The 22,065-nt window shown below is 37.1% G+C and overlaps 1 non-coding gene and 1 pseudogene across 1 annotated transcript; one reads left to right on the forward strand and one right to left on the reverse strand.

The window, feature by feature from the left end:
- The first annotated feature begins 868 nt into the window (after window positions 1-868).
- Window positions 869-22,065, forward strand: part of LOC106980578 (NXPE family member 4-like) — a 78,262-nt pseudogene continuing 57,065 nt past the window's right edge.
- On the reverse strand, window positions 21,204-21,306 carry LOC113593269 (U6 spliceosomal RNA). Its single transcript, XR_003413360.1, has one exon. It is a non-coding gene; the product is annotated as a U6 spliceosomal RNA (small nuclear RNA).

Genomic DNA, 22,065 nt, shown 5'->3' on the forward strand with positions numbered 1-22,065 from the left:
GTTTTGACTATATGTATTTATTGATATGCTTTTACTTAGGTCTGCCATTTTATTTTCTTTGTTCTGTTTTTGGTTTTCTGTTTTTGGTTTTTTGTTTTTTAGTTCCTCTAGAACTATTTTTGAAATATGCCCAGAGCTTTCTGTTCTCCCTAACAAGGTTTGCCTTCATGGGAAAGAATTTCACCAGAGCTTAAATAACTTGGGTTTACCAAAGCCTAACCAACCTTGGAGAAAGAAAATATCCAAGTCCAGCTCCTTTTTAGCCTTCCTAATTTATTTAATGAGTGAGGTGGGGGAGTCAGGGACAGGAAGCTGAGTAGTTCTTAAAGAGCTTAGGAGTACAAACTCACTAAAATACTGAGACTAAAATCATAGTACTGTAGAATGCTTTTCCTCTCCAACACCTTACCACCACATCAACAGAAATCTTGTATGAAAATGGGTGAAAGCTAAAAGCGTTGTAAGCCTCAGATCCCTAAAAGAGCATCTAGGAAAAACAAAACACTGTCTCTAGAAGAAACAAACCAACAATTCTAAGAAAATTATAGCCTTTAACAGTGTATCTGTAATAAACAGTAAACACAGTCCATCTCCTATCCAGATAAACATAAAGTCTCACACTAAAAGCTAATATATGCCAGTTGCAGTTTGTCTAATATATCATGTCCAGTTTTCATTTAAAAATTACAAGGCATGCCCAAAAAAGCTAGAGAAACAATGTAAGCATCAGAACGAGGTTATAGTAGAGATTTTGGAATTATCAGACCAGTAATTTAACTATAATGTGCTAATGGTTCTAATGGAAAAAATAAGAAACATACAGAAACACATGGGTAATATAAGTAGAGAGGAAACTGTGAGAATCAAAATGCTAGAAATTTATAACATCGAAAAAGAAATGAAGAATGCCTTTGATGAACTCACTAGTGGACTGAGCACAGCTAAGGAAAGAATCAGTGAGCTGGAAGGTATGTCAATAGAAACTTCCCGAGGTGAATAGGAAAAAATAAAGAATAAAAAAAGAAGAAACAACAAAATATCTGAAACTGTGGGGCAAATACAAAAGATATAACATACACATAATGGGAATACCAAAAGGAAGAGAAAAAGAAAAAAAAACAGAAAAAATACTCAAAATAATATCTGAGAATTGCCCAGAATTAATAACAAAGGTAAACCATAGACTTAGGAAATTAAAAGAACACCAAGGATGATAAATACCAAAAATATCTACACCAAAGTATATCATTCAAAAAGTAGAAAATCAAAGAGAAGAATCATGGTAGAAAGCAGAGGGAGCAAATCATCTTCCCTGTTGAAGAAGACACATAAGATGTCTATGTCCTATTCTACAAACTTAGGAATATGTTAGGTTACATGTTGAAGGGAAATTAAGATCAAAGGTGAAATTAAAGTTGCTAATAAGCTGACTTAAAATAGGGAGAGTGTCCTAAGTTATCCAGGTAAGTCTACTATCAACACAAAGGTCCTCACAAGTGAGTGAAGGAAGCAGAAAAGGGAAAACAAGAGAGAAGTGTGGGAACTCAGTCTAATGTTCTAGCTTTAAAAGTGGAGGACCCAAGGGAAGCAGACAGCCTTTAGAAGCTAGACATTGCTAGGGAAAGAATTCTTCCCTGGACTGTCCCAAAAGGTACAGAACCTACCAACACCTTGATTTTAGCCCAATGAGGTCCATCCTAAAGTTTTGACGTCCAGAAATGTAAGATAATACATTTGTATTATTTTAACTACTATGTTTGAGGTAATTTGTTTCAACAGCATTAGAAAACCAGTATGATGATGACTGCTGTTTTACTCTTTGATAATTCCCACATCTATGTTATCTTAGTGTTGGTGACTGTTGTTTATTCCCTTGTAAGTGGTGATTTTCCTGGTTCTTCAGAAGCTGAATAGTTTGGCTCTTATCTTAGATATTTTAAATATTAGACGATGAGATTCTGGGTCTTGTTTAGAACCTTAAGGATAATGTAGATGTTTAAAAATTAGGTAATTGATTTAGCTAAGACCACAAGTTCCAAACTCATCTTTTGTGGGCTTTAAAGTCTGTTCGGTTCTAAAACCTTTGCTATGCTATTCAAATATGTCCCATGTGTGTGACATCCATGGCCAATCTGGGACCTAGACAGTGGTCCAGCCTATAGGTCAATTCCCAAACCCTTGAGTGTATTTTCAGAGTAAGAAAAACACATGCTAAACTCAGAGTTGAGCCCAGAAGTTCATCCACAATTTTATGGGATAGCTGTTTGGAGCTTTGTCTTCTCTGCAATTTCACTTAACATTTTCTACTCTCCAGGGTTCCTACTTTTGGTCTTTCAGGCAGACACATGGGACAGGAAGAAGGATTCCTAGCCTGAGTGAAAAACCTAATACGTTCCCCTAGATTTCCTGTAGCACCTGAGATTAAGCAAGAACATTTGAACATGGTCTGACAGAGGCATGCTTAGCACTACACTGAGTTCTAAACTCTTAAGGGAAATATTGTTTGGATAAGATTCAGTATATAGTAAGGTTTTAAACTTGAACAAAAGCGTAGTAAAGAGGAAAAATTAAGCTTTTTAATGTTTATATAGTTGAAATATACATGTAGTTGTTAGAAATAATAGGGAAATCCCATGTACCCCTACCCAATTTCCACAACATCTTACAAAACAGTAGCAAAATACCATAACCAGAATACAAACACTGGTAGAGTCAAGATCCAGAACACTTCCTTCACATTTCCCTTTTCTAGCCACAGCTACTTTCCTTCCACCCCTAGTCCTTCTTAACCCCTTTAGCCCCTGGCAATAATTTACCTGTTATCGATTTCTGTTTTGTCATTTAAAAATATTACGTAGTGGAATCATACAACATATGAGACCTAAATCTGAGCAAATGAAAACAATTTTGTGCCAGATCCTTAAAGTTAGGCATATAAAGGGGGAAAGACTCTTTAAAATTGTAGTAGCAGAGCTAGAGTCAGCAGTCAATGATTAATTTAACCCTTAACTCAATTTCCTCCTTCTTTATAATTGATCTCAAATAAATTAATACATATATACACATGTATAAAAGAGATACTTAATTTAAATATAAATATAAATAATAAATACATACACACTTCAAATACATGTTTCAATTTATAGACCCTAATAGACAGGGTCTTTTTCAGAAGACTCTAAACTCTTTTGTTTGCCATTATACATCTGATCAAATATCACCTATTTCTACACAACTCTCCTTTCTCTGTCATTCTCCAACCCATTGATTTTTTTCCACTCATTTACTGAAAACTTTGAAGAATTTTAACTTATAGTCTTCTTTATTATTAATATTTTTTACATCCTCCAGGTAGACCTCAATGTCCATGTAGACAACTTGTTCAATACCTAGATCTCTTTGCTTCTTAACCTTCTTAGCTTTAGAGACCCATAAGAGTAGCCAAATAATAATCCAACTTCCTGTTACCCTGTCCAGCTTAACTGTAGCCACACCTTTTCTTTCCTCTTTCTTTCCTAGATATTTGTTAGCTTTTTTCCTTAAGAATTTAACAGTATTCATATATCTCCCATATGGGAAAAAAATACATACTTTTTTTAAGCCTTCTATCTTCCCTTTAACTACTACCCTAATTTTTACTATTTCCCAATGTCACCTAATTAAGCTTCTCACAAGTTCTCTTCAATCCCTGTGCTCACTTTCTCTGCTACCACTCACTTCTTCAACAAGTTTTTTTTGTTGTTTTTCCTTGAGGCGATATCATTAGCAACTTTTTCTTCTCACTCTATAGTTCACCCAGGGAACTGTCACAGGATCCAATGATTTGAACTGCCATTTATATTCTGATTCTTTCTAAATCAATTTTTTAAACCAGTCCTTCTCAGCTTCGAATCTTTATATTCAACAGTCTATTGAAGCAATGTCTCCATTTGGATGACCTAAAAGTACCTCAAACATAGACTGTATCTAAATTTCTTTTTCTTTCAAAACAATTTCTCCTACTGTTCTGTACTTGAACGAATGGCGTCATCAGTCATGCATCTGCACATACCTGAAATAATTCCTGCTTATAACCCTACCTTTTTACCCCCACAGTCCATCAATATTTTTGTCAATTGTATCTCAGGCTGACTTTTTGCCATCCTCATTGTTATCACATTTTTTTTGCCAATTTTTTTAATTTTATTTTTTATGTTTTAAAATTTACATCCAAATTAGTTAGCACATAGTGCAACAATGATTTAAGGAGTAGATTCCTTAGTGCCCCTTACCCATTCAGCCCATCCCCCTTCCCACAACGCCTCCCATAACCCTCAATTTGTTCTCCATATTTATGAGTCTCTTCTGTTTTGTCCCCCTTCCTGTTTTTGTTATTTTTGTTTCCCTTCCCTTATGTTCATCTGTTTTGTCTCTTAAAGTCCTCAGATGAGTGAAGTCATCTGATTGTTGTCTTTCTCTGACTCACTAATTTCACTTAGCATAATACCCTCTAGTTCTATCCACGTAGTTGCAAATGGCAAGATTTCATTCTTTTTGATTTCTGAGTAATACTCCATTGTGTGTATGTATATATATGTATATGGGTGTGTGTGTGTGTGTGTGTGTATATATATATATATATATATATACACACACACACATACACACACACACACCACATCTTCCTTATCCATTCATCCATCGATGGACATTTGGAATCTTTCCATACTTTGACTATTGTGGATAGTGCTGCTATAAACATGGGGATGCATGTGTCCCTTCAAAATAGCACACCTGTATCCCGTGGATAAATGCCTAGTAGTGCAATTGCTGGGTCATAGGGTAGTTCTATTTTTAGTTTTTTGAGGAACCTCCATACTGCTTTCCAGAGTGGCTGCACCAGCTTGCATTCCCACCAACAATGCAAAAGAGGTCCTCTTTCTCCACATCCTCACCAACATCTGTTGTTGCCTGAGTTGTTCATGTTAGCCATTCTGAGAGGTATGAGATGATATCTCATTGTGGTTTTGATTTGTATTTCCCTGATGATGAGTGATGTGGAGCATTTTTTTCATGTGTCAGTTGTCCATCTGGATGTCTTTGGAGAAGTGTCTATTCATGTCTCTTGCCCATTTCTTCACTGGATTATTTATTTTTGGGGTGTTGAGTTTGATCAGTTCTTTATAGATTTTGGATATTAACCCTTTATCTGATATGTCATTTACAAATATCTTCTCCCATTCTGTCAGTTGCCTTTTAGTTTTGCTAATTGTTTCCTTCGCTGTGCAGAAGCTTTTTATTTTGATGAGGTTCCAGTAGTTCATTTTTGCTTTTGTTTCCCTTGCCTCTGGAGACGTGTTGAGTAAGAAGTTGCTGCAGCCAAGATCAAAGAGGTTTTGCCTGCTTTCTCCTCGAGGATTTTGATGGCTTCCTGTATTACATTGAGGTCTTTCATCCACTTTTAGTTTATTTTTGTGTATGGTGAAAGAAAGTGGTCCAGGTTCATTCTTCTGCATGTCGCTGTCCAGTTTTCCCAGCACCACTTGCTGAAGAGACTGTCTTTATTCCATTGGATATTCTTTCCTGCTTTGGCAAAGATTAGTTTGACATACGTTTGTGGGTCAATTTCTGGGTTCTCTATTCTGTTCCATTGATTGGAGTATCTGTTCTTGTGCCAGTACCATACTGTCTTGATGATACAGGTTTGTAATATAGCTTGAAGTCTGGGATTGTGATGCCTCCTGCTTTCGTTTTCTTTTTCAAGATCACTTTGGCTATTCGGGGTCTTTTCTGGTTGCATACAAATTTTAGGATTATTTATTCTAGCTCTGTGAAAAGTGCTGGTGTTATTTTGATAGGGATTGTATTGAATACGTAGATGGCTTTGGGTAGTATCAACATTTTATCAATATTTTTTCTTCCTATCCAGGAGCATGGAATCTTTTTCCATTTTTTGTGTCTTCTTCAATTTCTTTCGTAAGCAATCTATAGTTTTCAGTGGATAGATTTTTCACATCTTTGGTTAGATTTATTCCTAGGTATTTGTGTGTGTGTGTGTGCATGCGCACGCAACTGTAAATGGGATCAATTACTTGATTTCTCTTTCACTTCATTGTTGGTATATAGGAATGCAACAGATTTATGTGCATTGATCTAATATCCTGCAACTTTACTGAGTTCATGAATCAATTCTAGCAGTTTTTTGGTGGAACCTTTTTGGGTTTTCCATATAGAGTATCATGTCATCTGCAAAGAGTGGAAGTATGACCTCCTCATGGCCAGTTTGGATGCCTTTTATTTCTTTGTGTTGTCTGATTGCAGAGGCTAAGACTTCCAATACTATGTTGAATAATAGTGGCAAGAGTGGACATCCCTGTCTTGTTCCTGACCTTAGGGGGAAAGCTCTGTTTTTCCCCATTGAGGATGTTATTAGTGTTGGGTCGTTCATATATGGCTTTTATGAGTTCAAGGTATGCTCCTTCTGTCCCTACTTTCTTGAGGGTTTTTATCAAGATAGGATGCTGTATTTTGTCAAATATTTTCTCTGCATCTATTGAGAGGATCAAGGTTCTTGTCCTTTCTTTTACTGATGTGATGAATCACATTGGTTGTTTTGGAGATATTGAACCAGCCCTGCATCTCAGGTATAAATCCCACTTGGTCGTGGTGAATAATTTTTTTTTAATGTATTGTTGGATCCTGTTGGCTAATATCTTGAGGATTTTTGCATCCATGTTCATCAGGGAAATTGGCCTATAGTTCTCCTTTTTAGTGAGGCTTCTTTCTGGTTTTGGAATCAAGGTAATGCTGGCTTCATAGAAAGAGTTTGGAAGTTTTCCTTCCTTTTGTTTTTTTTTGTTGTTGTTGTTTTTTTTTGGAACAGCTTCAAGAGAATAGGTATTGACTCTTTCTTAAATGTTTGGTAAAATTCACCTGGAAAGCCATCTAGCCCTGGCGTCTTGTTTTTTGGCAGATTTTTGATTACTATTTCGATTTCCTTACTGGTTATGGGTCTGTTCACATTTTCTATTTCTTACTGTTTCACTTTTGGTAGTGTGTATGTTTCTAAGAATTTGTCCATTTCTTCCAGATTGCCCATTTTATTGGCATATAATTGCTGATAATATTCTCGTATTATTGTTTTTATTTCTGCTGTGTTGGTTGTGATCTCTCCTCTTTCATTCTTGATTTTATTTCTTTCGGCCCTTTCCTTTTTTGTTTTGATCCAACTGGCTAGTGGTTTATCAGTTTTGTTAATTCTTTCAAAGACCCGGCTTCTGGTTTCATTGATCTTTTCTACTGTTTTTTTTTTTTTTTTTGGTTTCAACAGCATTAATTTCTGCTCTAATCTTTATTATTTCCTGTCTTCTGCTGGTTTGGGGTTTTATTTGCTGTTCTTTTTCCAGCTCCTTAAAGCGTAAGGTTAGGTTGTGTATGTGAGATCTTTCTTCCTTCTTTAGGAAGGCCTGGATTGCTATATACTTTTCTCTTAGGACCGCCTTTGCTGCATCCCAATTGTGGTGTTACCATTTTCATTGATTTCCATGTATGTTTTAATTTCCTCTTTAACTTCTTGGGTAGCCCAATCATTCTCCAGTAGGATGTTCTTCAGTCTCCAAGTATTTGTTACCTTTCCAAATTTTTTCTTGTGGTTGATTTCAAGTTTCATAGTGTTGTGGTCTGAAAATATGCACGGTATGATCTTGATCCTTTTATAGTTGTTGAGGGCTGATTTGTGTCCCAGTATATGGTCTATTCTGGAGAACATTCCATGTGCACTGGAGAAGAATGTATATTCTGCTGCTTTAGGATGAAATGTTCTGAATATATCTGTTAAGTCCATCTGGTCCAGTGTGTCATTCAAAGCCAGTTTCTTTGTTGATTTTTTGATTAGATGATCTGTCCATTGTTGTGAGTGGGGTGTTGAAGTCTCCTACTATTATGGTACTATTATCAATGAGTTTCTTTACGTTTGTGATTAATTGGTTTATATATTTGGGTGCTTCACATTTGGCGCATAAATGTTTACAATTGTTAAGTCTTCTTGGTGGACAGACCCCTTGATTATGATATAATGCTCTTCTGCATCTCTTGATACAGTCTTTATTTTAAAGTCTAGATTGCCTGATATAAGTATGGCTATTCTGGCTTTCTTTTGTTGGCCATTAGCATGATAGATGGTTCTCCATCCCCTTATTTTCCATCTGAAGTTGTCTTAGGTCTAAAGTGGGTCTCTTGTGTACTGAATATAGACGGATCTTGTTTTCTTATCCATTCTGTTACCCTATGTCTTTTGATTGGAGCATTGAGTCCATTGATGTTTAGAGTAAGTACTGAAAGATATGAATTTATTGCCATTATGATGCTTGTAGAGTTGGAATTTCTGGTGGTGTTCTTTGGTCCTTTCTAATCTTTGTTGCTTTTGGTATTTATTTATTTATTTATTTATTTATTTATGTTTTATATATAAATTTATATTTATATATTTTATTTTATTTAATACATATAAATATATATTTACTTAATATATATTTAATATTTGTTATTTATTATATTAATATTATATTATATTTATATATTTTAATATATTTACATATATATGTGTATATGTATATATATGTATATACATATATGTATACGTATACATATATGTATACATATGTATATACATATTCTCCCCTCAGAGAGTCCCCCATAAAATTTCTTACAGGGCTGGTGTAGTGGTCACAAACTCCTTTAATTTTTGTTTGGGAAACTTTTTGTCTCTCCTTCTATTTTGAATGACAACCTTGCTGGATAAAGAATTCTTGGCTGCATATTTTTCTGATTTAGCACATTGAATATACCCTGCCACCCCTTTCTGGCCTGCCAAGTTTCTGTGGATAGGTCTGCTGCAAACCTGATCTCTCTTCCCTTTTAGGTTAGAGACTTTCTTTCCCTTGCTGCTTTCATGATTGTCTCCTCGCCTGAGTATTTTGTGAATTTGACTATGATATGCCTTGTTGATGGTCGGTTTTTGTTGAATCTAATGGGGGGTCCTTTGTGCTTCCTGGATTTTGATGTCTGTGTCTTTCCACAGGTTAGGAAAGTTTTCCTCTGTGATTTGCTCGCATAACCCTTCTACTCCTATTTCTCTCTCTTCCTCTTCTGGGACCCCTATGATTCTGATGTTGTTCCTTTTTCATGAGTCACTGATTTCTCTAATTCTTAAATCGTGCTCTTTTGCCTTAATCTCCCTCCTGTTTTCTGCTTCATTATTCTCTGTAAGTTTGCTGATTCTAAATTATTGTGATTCTAAATTCTGGTTCAGACATCTTGCTTGTATCTATGTTGGTTAAATCCCTGGATGTTGTTTCTTCGTGCTCTTTCTTTTGTGGTGAATTCTTTTGTTTTGTCATTTTGAAGGGAGAAAAGGAATTAATGAGGTAGAAAAATTAAAAAATTAAAATTAAAAAATTAAACACACACTCACACACAAGTTGAATAAATGATGCTAGTTCCTAGGTGTGTTTGGGTCTGGGTGTTAAAAGTGGTTTGACAGATTAGACAATAAAAAGGGGGGGAAGAAAAAATAGAAATAGTTATAGCATTTGAAAAAATGAATACACTGAAGTAGACTAAAATGAGATGATGGGAGTAGAATAGAATTTGAAAAAATATAGACAAAAGTAAAGAATACAGTAGAAAAAAATTAAAGAAAAACATTTTTAATAAAAATAAAATTTTTTTCTTTTTCTGTATTTGAGAAAAAGGAGAAAAATGATTTTAAAAAATCGTTGGAAATTTGAAAAAGTGAATATACCATAGTAGACTAAAATAAAATGAAGGAAGTAAAACAGAATTTGCAAACATTTACATAAAAACAAACAATGTAGTAAAAAAATTAAAATATTTTTAATAGAAATTGAAAGTAAACAGGAAGTTTTTCTCTTTCTGTATTCAAGAAAAAGAAAAGACGTGTAAAAGAGAAAAGAAAGAAAATTAAGTAAATGGACCTGCTAACAGATTGAAGTAGGACTGAAATTACTTCATTTTTCCCCTAGAAGTCAGACTATGTAGCGCTTTATGGTCCATAAACTAAGCGGGCAGTGAGACTTGCATTCTTGAAATTGGCCATTTGGGCTGGGCTCAGTGTAACAGCTATGCTCTCCACTAGATGGCGCTTCTATCTTACTGGGGTGGATTGTTGGGGTGCTTGTATGTGCGTTTGCGCACGCGCAGGTGAAAATGGTGCCACCCAGCTACCCAGTCGGTTTTCCGGGATCAGCAATCGCACACCTGTCCTCAGTCTTGAGCTCTTGTCCACTCCCCGCTTCTTCACTCTCTCTCTCCCGAGTTTTGTCTCAGATGCAGCTGTTTTCTCTGGCCCCTTACTTCTGAAGGACTGTGGCTTTGATCTGTTCCCCCCACCCCCCCGTGGGAGGGTCTCACTGAGCAATGGCCGAATGAGCAATGGCTGAATATGGCTGCATCCGTGAACGCTTGCTGGACCCTGATGGTGCCAGTGCCCCAAGACTGTGGCCAGGTGCCAGTCCGCCCCAGAAAAAGTTCGTGAGACAGTGTAGCAGCAGCATTTCAGGGATTATGGAAAATCACAACACACATCTGGCACCAGGCTTCACCCACAATGACCTTGTTCCAGCACCCAGGAATGTGGCCATTTTCTGGGGTCTGCTGGGATCAGGTGGCCTCAACAGTCTCTACCAAATGTCCTTCCAGCAGTGGAACTGCTTTTCCCCGTGTGGTCCGAGAACCTCCCAGACCCCACTCTGCTCCTGGGGATTTGCCCTTCCCACCAGAGCACTGCCAGGTATCGAGCTGTGGAGTTGCAGACTCTGCACTCCCCTTGTTTACAGTCTTAATGGAATTTAAATCCTCTCCTTTCTCCTTTGTCCCTTTTTAGTTTAGTCCCTATGGCTGTTTCCAATTTTCCACTTTCTCTCCAGCTGCTTTTGGGGAGGGTGCTTTTCCCGTATCCCCCCCACCCAGTCTCCTTCCTCTTTCTGCTTGCAAAAGCACCTCCCTTCGTGCTCCTTCTCACTTCCCACGTTCAGCTCTCTGTGCCGCATACCTGCTGAATTCTGTGGTTCAGGTTGTGAAGATTGTTGTGTTAATCCTCCAATCAATTTTCTAGGTGTGTAGGATGGTTTAGTGTTGGTCTGACTGTATTTCATTGACATGAGACACACAAAAAACTTCCATGCTGTTCCACCATCTTGGCTCCTCTCTCTTAGCACATTATTTTAAATCACCACTACCTCCCATCTAGATCAGTTAACAATCTCCTGTTATTTGACAGTTATGTGCCAGACACGGTTCTGGGCACTTGGGATATACCAATAAATAAATACAGAAAAAATGCTTGCTCTTATGCAGGTCACCTTTTATTAGGTGATGATGGGCAATAGGTAATGAACATAATAAATCCATAAATTATGTAATACTTTGGAAAGTGAAAAAGCATTATTGCAAAAAAAAACAGAGTAAGGGTAATGCTAACATGCAAGTAAGGCTGTTTCTAGTGTTAAATAAAGAATATGACACTGAGGACAGACTTGAAGGAAGAGATTTAGCAATGTGAAAACCTGGAGGAAAAGAAGCCAGAGGAAACAGCCAGTCTAAGAATGTCTGGGATAGAGTAAGTGGGTTTTTGTTTCCTTTAATTGAGTCTGAAGCACTGTACTAAGGAGTTTGGACCCTGTCCTCTACAGGAAGAGCCACTGAAATTGGTTAGAGTAACATATCCAAATTTTCATTTTAGAAATATCATCTCAGATTCTTGAACACAAGGATGATGTCCTATATTTCTGTATCCCTAATACTTAATTCAGTGCTAGACACAGTCTGTATTCAACAAATATTTGTTGAATAAATGATGAGAACAGGCTTGGACTGGAGACAGGGAAATTAATTAGAAGACTACTATTTCAATACCAAGGATAAGAAATGACAAAGGACTGAACTAAATCAAGACAATAGGGATAGAGAGAAAAAGGTTCAATTTGAGAGCTATTTAGGAGGTAGAATTTATGAGCTTTAGTGGCAGCTTGCTTGTGAAGAGAGTTTTGGTTTTGTTGACTAATGAGCTGTGGCAACATAGGAGAAATGGGAAGAAGAGCAGGGAATTTGTTTTCATTTGATTCTGTTTGTGCCAAGAAGGGTAGTAAGAGAGATAATAAATTCAGTATATATTTCTTTGGTACCAACACTAGTGGAAGACTGAGGTGAAGAAAACTGATGAGCAGCACATACTCAAGGGTGAGACACAGAGGAAGTCAGCTCTGGGGCTACATAGCAGAGATTCTCAAACTTTAGCAGGCATAAGAATCAGCAGGGGAGCTTGTTAATACTTAGTAATTTTAGGCTTAAGCCCAGAAATTTCTTTTCAGTAGTACTGAAGCATGACCCAGGAATCTGCATTTTGCACACACACAGAAACCCAGCTGCTGTTCCAGTGCATAGACTGTCGAGACCTCACTTTAATATTAGTAGTGGATAATGGGACCTGAGCAGGTGAATTAAAAGGTGTAAGCGTGAAAGAGAAAAAGATTGAAGGAAAAATCTAGAGAGCACAGATACGATGGAGAGGACTCACAAACGGAAACAAACCTTCTGAGCTATAGTCTGAATGCTCTATTATTTCCCAGGTCACATCTTACCCATTGTGAGTCTTGAATTTACAACCCCAAGGTCAAAAGTCACATGCTCTACTGACTGAGCCAACCAGCCACCCCTTATGGTCCTTTTTGTTTGGATCTGGAAGTTTGTATTAGATAGAGGTAAGAAAGAACCTTTTAAAAGAAATTGTGTTCAAATTTAATGGCTTTAATGGCTAAACTAAGGAGTTTTATCTCATTGGTGCCATCATCTGTGCAAGCCATTAGTGAAAATTTTTGACTGGGACAAGAAGATTATGAAAGCAGAAAGTTTGAAAGATCAATTTTGTACTATATACTTGCGAGAAAGAGAAAGTGTAAGCAAGATCACTTAAAGACTGCAGAAAAGTAATTAAAAAAACTAGCTACACTATGCAAAACAAATAAGAAAACCCTTATGGAAAAAGTAGAGTAGGGCTGAAACAGAGATTTAACTGGACTGGAGTCTCAAAAGCCAATATCAGAAAGAATTTTTTGGAAAGCTGGTTGGTAGAGCCAAATACTAGAGTTGGCTGCAAATCCACTGTCAAAGGGACTGATCGTCTTTTCACATCTGTTTCTAAGATGACATGCTTTTAATTTTTAGATTTTTCCTTGGTAATCAAGGTGAGCTTTCAAAGGATATGACCATTCCTGAAATTTTGAAAAAGGAAACAATTGTGGTCTCTCTCTCTCTCTCTCTCTCTCTCTCTCTCTCTCTCTCTCTCTCTCGTTTCATTTTATTTTGTTTTTGGTGGTGACGGTTTGGTTTTTGTTTTGGGTGGATTGTTTTTGCTTTGATACTTGGTAAAATTCTATCCAGGAAATAGAATAAATCAAGAAAAGGAAAAAAGCATTGAAAGCCAATCAGTCAAGCCATTCTAAGTTTCTTTCTTGCTTGCCCTTGCCCTTGCCCTTCCTTTCTTTCTTCCTTCCTCCTTCCTTTCTTCCTTCTTATATGGACTTCTGCAGCCAAATAAGTGACACAGAAAACTAACAAAAATATCAACATCAGCAGTAATTTATGAACTATGGCATTTATAAACCAAGTTAGTATCCTTTAAGAGAGGACAGGAGACATAATCACACATTAAGTCATACACACATGATACTGCTCTACATACATCCCTCAAAACTTTCCAGAAAAGGTTACTTATGTTCTATGCAGCTGCTATCTCCTGGGTCTTCAGAAAGCTCCCTTAAATGTTTTACTAGAAATCAGACACAGTGGTCCTTCCTAAAGCCAGGAAGTGAACTTGTTAAAGGACTCCTTTTCCTGACTCGGGTTAATTCTTCCTTTTGGAATGACATAAGGGCTCTGAGCCTTTTCTCTCCTCAAGTACTTCGTGGCTATAGCAAAGTTTTAGCAATGGTTTACCCTAAGAAACACTCTTTCCTGGTGCCCTCCAATGCATCCTAGTGTCTAAATCTCAGATACACAAATATGTGTATTACTTGGTGTTCTCTCTCCTTGATCTTCCCCTCCTCATGAAGCTTCATTTTATTTTTATTTTTATTTTAATCTTTCAAGTTTTTGTTTAAATTCTAGTTAACACATAATGTAATGTTAGTTTCAGGAGAAGAATTTAGTGATTCATCCCTTACATATAACACCCGCTGTTCTTCACAAGCACTGTCCTTAATACCTGTCATCCATTTAGCCCATTTCCCCACCAACCTCCCCTCCAGCAACCCTCAGTTTATTCTCTATAGTTAAGAGTCTCTTAAGGTTTGTCTCCTTCTCTTTTTTTTCTCTTTCCCCTATGTTGATCTGTTTGGCTTGTTAAATTCTACATATGTGTGAAACCATATGGTATTTGTTTTTCTCTGACTTTCTTCACTTAGCATAATGCACCCTAGCTCCATCCACATCAATGCAAATGGCAAGATTTCATTCTCTTTCTGGCTGAGCAATATTCCATTGTATATGTATATATGCCATATCATTATCCACCCATCAGTCAATGGAGACTTGGGCATTTCCATAGTTTGGCTATTGTTGATAATGCTGCTATAAACATCAGGGTGCATATGCCCCTTTGAATCAGTACTTCTGTGTCCCGTGGGTAAATACCTACTAGTGCAAATGCTGGGTTGTAGGGTAGTTCTATTTTTAACTTTCTGAGGAACCTCCATACCATCTTCCAAACTGGCTGAGCCAGTTTGCATTCCCACCAACTGTGTGAGAAGTTTCCCCTTTCTCTACATCCTCACCAGCATCTGTTTTTTTCCTGAGTTGTTCATTTTAGTCATTCTGACAGGTTTGAGGTGGTATCTCTTTGTTGTCTTGTTTTGTTTTTCCCTGATGATGAGTGATTTCCCTGATGATGAGCATATTTTCATGTGTCTGTTAGCCATCTGGATGTCTTCTTTGGGAAAATGTCTTTTGATGTATTCTGCCCATTTATTAACTGGATTATTTGTTTTTTAAGTGTTGAGTTTGATAAGTTATTCATAGATTCTTAGATGCTAATTCTTTTTTCGGGTCTGTCATTCATAAATATCTTCTTTTATTCTGTTGCCTTTTGTGTTGATTGTTCCTTTGCTTTGCAGAAGCTTTTTATCTTAACCAGGAAATTAAAGGAGAAATTAAAAAAACATAGAAACAAATGAAAATGAAAACACAACAGTACACAACAGTTCAAACCTTTGAGATGCAACAAAATCAGTCATAAGAGGGAAGTAGAGAGCGATACAGGCCTACCTCAGGAAGCAGGAAAAATCCTAAAACACAATCTAAGTTTGCACCTAAAGAAGCTAGAAAAAGAACAGCAGATGAAGACTGAAGCCACTAGAAGGGTAATAATAAAGATGAGAGCAGAAATAAATGCTATCAGAACAACAACAAAAAACAGATCAATAAAACTAAGAATTGGTATTTTGAAAGAATTTATAAAATGTATAAACCCCTAGCCAGAGTTATCAAAAAGAAAAAAGAAAGGACCCAAATAAATTAAATCATAAATGAGAGAGATCACAACCAACACCACAGAAATACAAACAATTATAAAAGAATACTATGAAAAATTACATGCCAACCAATTAGGCAACCTGGAAGAAATGCATACATTTCTTGAAACTTCATTTTAAATTTCCTATTTGATTTTTAGGCAGCTTGTTTCCACCTCGGGTTTTAAATCTCTTCACGTTGAAGTAGTTGAGAAACATTGCCATAAGCGACAAGGGTATATTCTTTAGAAAAGGCCATTGTTAAGTGGCCAGAATTTTAGTTTATTTTTTAAACCTAGAATCCCAAAAGTATGTGACAAAGACCTAAATTACATAACTGTTTCTCAAACTTTTTTTTCCTGAGATCCACAATAAGAAAACCCTATGAAACCTCATTTCAGAGCATATACAGAAAACACAAGTCTGTTAAAACAATGTTTATCCTAACCGCATGCAATGTATTATGATATTTTGTAGTTATTCTATTTGACTCCCTTCCGTTCTATTCCAGTTGTAAAGTATTTTCCATGCCCAAATAAAATAACTTTACTATCCCCTTAAGGGTTGTAATGCACCATTTGAAAAGCACAGACTGACCAGCCTGTGGTTCTCCCTCCTGTCTGTGCTATTAAACCTAAAAATAAGAGTTGAAAAGTACCACATCTATGGATGCACATATTCTTTCAGAGGAATTACAACCATCCAGAGTTTCTTTGGTTCAAGCAGTCTTTATTTTCAGTGTTAGAGTTTCCCTCTAAGCTTCATTGGTCAAAAGCTGAGCCATTTATGGCCACAGTGTGCCACTTGGCATCACAAAACTCCCGTCCATGACCTGCCCCTGCTCACTCCACACAGCCAGAAGAAAGAAGCCAGGAGGGAGTTCTTCAGTGCGTTTTAGAGAATAGATCTAATTACAGCCTATTGCCACCTGTGGGTGAGGCCTTGCATATTTTTATACCAAGTGCATTTCCTTTAATAATGCCTTTGTTTTGCTATCATGAGGAAGTAGTCACTTCCACAGTAGCAGAAGTATTTGAAAAACTGGGAAGAAGGAAAACAGAAGCCCTTGTCTATAGTTCCTGAACAACTGAGACTTGATTTGGCTGATTTCTCTCAATATTTGTAGTGCTTTTTTTCATAAGTTCTTTCTCTTGCTATAAACAACTGCATATACTGATTTTTTTAATTTACATTTTAGTGAACATATAGTGCAATATTGGTTTCAGGAGTAGATTTTAGTGATACATCCCTTACATACAACACCCATTGCTCATCACAACAAGTGCTTTCCTTTTATCTCTCACCCATCTAGCCCATCTCCCACCCACCTCCCTTCATCAACCCTCAGTTTGTTCTCTGTATTAAGAGTCTCTTGTATTTGTTTCTCCCACCATTCTTCTCTCCCACCACTTCTCATATGATCATCTGTTTTGTTTCTTAAATTCCACATATGAGTGAAATCATATGGCATTTGTCTTTCTCTGATTTATTTTGCTTAGCATAATACATCCTGGCTCCATCCATGTCATTTCATTTGGCAAGATTTCATTCTTTTTGATGGCTGAGTAATACTCCTGTGTGTGTGTGTGTGTGTGTGTGTGTGTGTGTGTGTGTGTGTGTGTGAGAGAGAGAGAGAGAGAGACAGACAGACAGACAGACAGACACTCTGTGTAGAAAACCCAAAAGACTCCACCAAAAACTTGCTAGAACTAATACATGAATTCAGCAAAGTTGTAGGGTAGAAAATCAACATACAGAAATCTGTTGCATTTTTATACACTAATGAAGCAGCAGAAAAAGAAATCAATGAATCCCATTTGCAATTGCACCAAAAACAGTAAGATACCTACAAATGAACCTAACCAACAATGATTTAAGTTAAATCTCAGGTCATAAAAGGAAGAGCCATAGGTCTAAATCCCAGTACAACTTAGATCTGTGGCAGATCTAAAGGAGCAAACTCTGTGGACATGAGTATCCCTACCACTAAAGGTGGTACATGTTCACAGTACAGCCACCTACCAGATGACCTGTTACACCATACTACACCAGCCATGCTCAACTTGAATTGCTCTGCTTGGGGATATCTATATAGATAGAAATATGGAGAGAGGTATAAGAAGATATAGATAGATCCAATTATAGAGATATCGATATAGATATGTATATAGGTATACATGCATGTTTTTCATATATAGGGTCTATGTATATACATTTAACACTTGTTTGCCAATCTTTCCAGGCACATACCCATACAATCGTATGGATATCAGGACTGTGATCATAGCATGTTGGAGATTGGCTTAGAGATACGATAGATAATTTCTAAAGGAATTTATTGGGGAGTGGGGAAAGACAGTGCTCTGAGCTACTGGCATAATTACCATGATCACATAGAGAATACCACAGTAAACAGGCATTTGCTTTGCACCCCTAAAATAATTAGCTCATGTTGTTTTGTAATAGTGTTGAGCTGGTCAGGACAAATACTACCACCCTTAGTAACAAAGAGCCTGTGATGTGGAGAAAGGCCACAAAACCGGTCTGAGCTCATAGTTCAGCAATTGAGTTGGGGCTGGAGCTCCAGGACCCTGACCTTTGTGGACCTGCACCCCACAGAAAGTAGGGTCTGGCTCCAAAATCCTTGAGACCAGATTGAGAGGAAGTAAACATGATGAAAGAGAGCTGAATTTTAGATGAAGTAACATAGTCCTGACTTGTGCTTCTCGAAGTTATTTTGCCTGATGGTGGAGGGAGTGAGGCCATATGTGTGGCAGGAAGGTTGTTAGAAAATGTACACAGTACGTTTTTTCACACTGTTAATTTTACTCAATTATTTTGCATTAGGGGTAGGTGATTAAAGCTCTTTAATTGGTAAATAAACTTCAACCATAGGGAAAAATGCAACATATGCTTGGTTTTTAAGATAAAAGACGGCTAAAGAATTTTCATCTCTTAGCAGGATCTTTTATAGCAATATCCATAGGCCCCTGGAGATTAGAGTTTATTCTTCTTTACTTTTAGACTACATTTGTAGAGAAGTTTGAACTAGCCTCTAAGAAACTCTGCTGGCACACACTCAGAGAAACCACAAGAATGTGTGTGTACCCTTGCGGGAGAGGTTGCTCTGACCTCATGAACATCCAGTCTGGGGACAGTGGGGGAAGAAAACAAACATTTGTTCTAGGCAGAACATTAAGAACCCACTCCTGATATTTCCATCCGTTTGGAAGAACATTTGATAATTTTTTTTAAGAAGGAACCCAAAATTCTCTACTTATTCCTGTTCTGGAAGGCCTGGCTTGGTCTAGTGCTGCTTGGACAGGACAGGTAAGCTTCTCTGATTCCGGAATTCAGTATTAGACCCCTGGCCTGTAGACATGCAACATTCTCCAACTTCACCTTTCTTATATATGACAGTGAATTTTGGGGCGTGGTTCTCCATTTTGAGAGAGAGTATGTGTGTGAGTACACGCACAAGTGGGGGAGAAGTGGAGGAGGGGGGGTGGGTGGGAATCTCAAGCTGACAGCCACAGAGTCTGACAAAGGACTGGAACTCAACAACTGTGAGATCATGACCTGAGCCGAAATCAAGTGTTGAACCCTTGACCGACTAAGCTACCCAGGCAACCTTGCTTACTTTTTTCTAATTGCTAAACTCATTTAGAACTCAATGGACAGGAAAGAATATATTTATTAGAACTCATTTGAAAACCCATGAATTTCCTCATTATTATGTGCCATCATCTGCACTTAAACTTTTTCTTCATCTTCTCATTGAACTGCTATAAACTTGAAGACGTAGAAAGCATTATTTCCATTACATACACGGAAAAAGGGAGACTCAGAAAAGTAAAACAATTTGCTTGTACTCCTTCCTATAAGCCTGTGCCTAGGCCTATGTCTCCATGAAGGAGAGAGAAGTACAAACTGTGTCCCATAAACAAAATCTAGTCTTTGGCCTGTTTTATAAAAGTTTTTCTTGAAGGACCACCAGGCCCACTTACTTATTGCCTTTTGTTGCGTTCTCCCTACAACAACAGAGTAGGGCACAGAGCTGAGGAATTGTGACAGAGGTCATATGAACCCCAAGCCTAAAATACTTACTATCTGGCTCTTGACAGAAAAAGTTTGCTGATGACCCCTGGTCTAAACAATCTAATAATTGGTTGGATTCGTAAGAATAAAAAAGTGAGTGGGCAACAAGAAGAGAAGGTTGTGTTCAGCAGGTAGCATAGTCAAGTGGCAGAGAAATATGGCTGATGACAAGCTGTAACATGTGCCTATGGGTCTGATGATCTGAAGTGGTATGAAGAGGGAAGGTCACTGGGTTGAAGACCGATAAGAAGCTAGGAGGACTTACATGTCAGATGTGCCATCTTTGAGACTATTAAAAACTCCCAAAATGAGAATGGGGAGGAAGGTCATGAACTGCATACTAAACTCTATTAAAATATAAGAGAGATCTTGACAGAAGGCAAAGGAGGGTGGTGAGGGTGTTAGCAGGAGAGAATAACCCTCCATAACAGGAGGGATTCCATAGAAGAGGGTGATATAGATGAAACCAAGAATGGTTTGCCTTCCACATTCTATATTCAGTGTCCTCTAGCCTCAAAATGAACAGATGTTCCCTTAATTTGTTCCCAGTATGTCACACATTCCATTATTAGAGGATATATCCCACATAATTTTTTTGTTTTAACAACGTTGTTGAGCTAGAGTATATGTACCATAAAATACACCCAGTGTAAGGTTCACGGACTCTTAATGAATGTATCTAGTTGTGAAACCATCACAAAAAAATTTTGGCACATTTCCTTTCGTACCCAGAAGATCCCTTGTGTCCATCTACAGTCCCTTCTCATTCCCACTTCCAGCCCCGGATAGATATCTGTTAACCTGCTATGAGTCTCTAGGTTTTATGGATGTTTCATATAAATGCAATCATTCAATATATGGTCTTTTATGACTTTTTTTTCCCACTCAGCATAAAAGTTTTTATGAGGTTTTATTCGAATAGCAGCATGAATCAGTACTTTATTCCTTTATATTGCTGAACTGTAATCCATCGCATACATAGACCAAATTTTATGTATCCATTCGTCAGTTGATGGATATTCAGGTTGTTTCCCCTTTGGCGATCTTGCTAATAATGCTGCCATGAACATTTATGTACATGTTTTTGTATAGAGGTATGATTTCATTTCTCTTGGGTATATATCCAAGGACTGGAATTTCTGGGCACATGGTAACTCTATGTTTAACATTTTGAGGAGCTGCTAGACAGTTTTCCAAAGCAATTGTGCCATTTTATACTCCCACCAGCAATGTATGAGGATCCCCATTTCTCCACATCCTCGCCAACACTTGCTATTGTCTTTTTATTTATAGCTATCTCCAACGTGATTTTTATTTGCGTTTCCCTAATGACTAATGATGCTGAGCATCTTTTCATGTGCTGATTGCCTTTTTGTGTATCATCTTTGGTGAAATGTCTATTCATCTCTTCTGTCCATTTTTAAAATTGGTTTGTGTTTTTATTATTGAGGTGTAAGAGTTCTTTATTCTAGTTACAAGTACCTAGTTGGATAGATGGGGGCAAATATTTTCTCCAATTTTGTGGGTTGTTTTATTTTTTCATAAAATAGGGAACGCTTCATGAATTTATATGTCATCTTTGTGCAAGGGCCATGCTAATCTTCTCTGTATCGTTCCAATTTTAGTATATTTGCTGCCGAAGCAACCACTGTTGTTTTATTTTTTAAATGGTGTCCTTTGAACCACAAACGTTTTTTTTCTTGCAATGAAGCAGAATTTTTTTTTCTTTTGTTCCTTGTGTTTTGGTATCATAATTCAGAAGGCTTTGTCTAACCTAAGGTCACATGTATTTCCTTGTATATTTTCTTTTTAGGAGTTTTGTAGTTTTCCTTGTATAATCATTTAGGTCTATGATCTATTTTGAGTGAATTACTACATATGAAGTCCAGCTTCATTCATTTGCTTATGGTTACAGAGTTGTCCCAGCATCATTTGTCAAATAGACTATTCAGACGATTATTTTCCTATTGAATTGTCTTGGCACCCACACCAAAAATCAAGTAATTATAAATGTAAGGGTTTATTTCTGGACTGTGAATTCCATTCCATTCATTTATAAGTCTATCCTCATGCCAGGACCACACAGGCTTGATTATTGTTACTTTGTAGAAGGTTTCAAACTGGGAAGTGTGAATTCTCTAATCTTATTTTTTCCCCCACGATTGTTTTGTCTATTACATGTACCTTGAATTTCCACATGAATTTTAGGAAGTAAAGTGCTACTTTCCAAGAAAAAAAAAACTGGGAATTTGTTAGAGATGGTGTTAAATCTTAAAGATCGATTTGGAGAGGATTGTCATCTTCACAGTGTTAAGTTCTCTGGTCCGTGAATGAGGGATGACTTTGATATTTTTAAGGTCTTCTTTGATTTTTTTTTTAACTTTTTAATGTTTGCTTATTTTTC

The sequence above is a fragment of the Acinonyx jubatus genome, chromosome D1, assembly GCF_027475565.1.
Source record: "Acinonyx jubatus isolate Ajub_Pintada_27869175 chromosome D1, VMU_Ajub_asm_v1.0, whole genome shotgun sequence".
NCBI lineage: Eukaryota > Metazoa > Chordata > Mammalia > Carnivora > Felidae > Acinonyx > Acinonyx jubatus.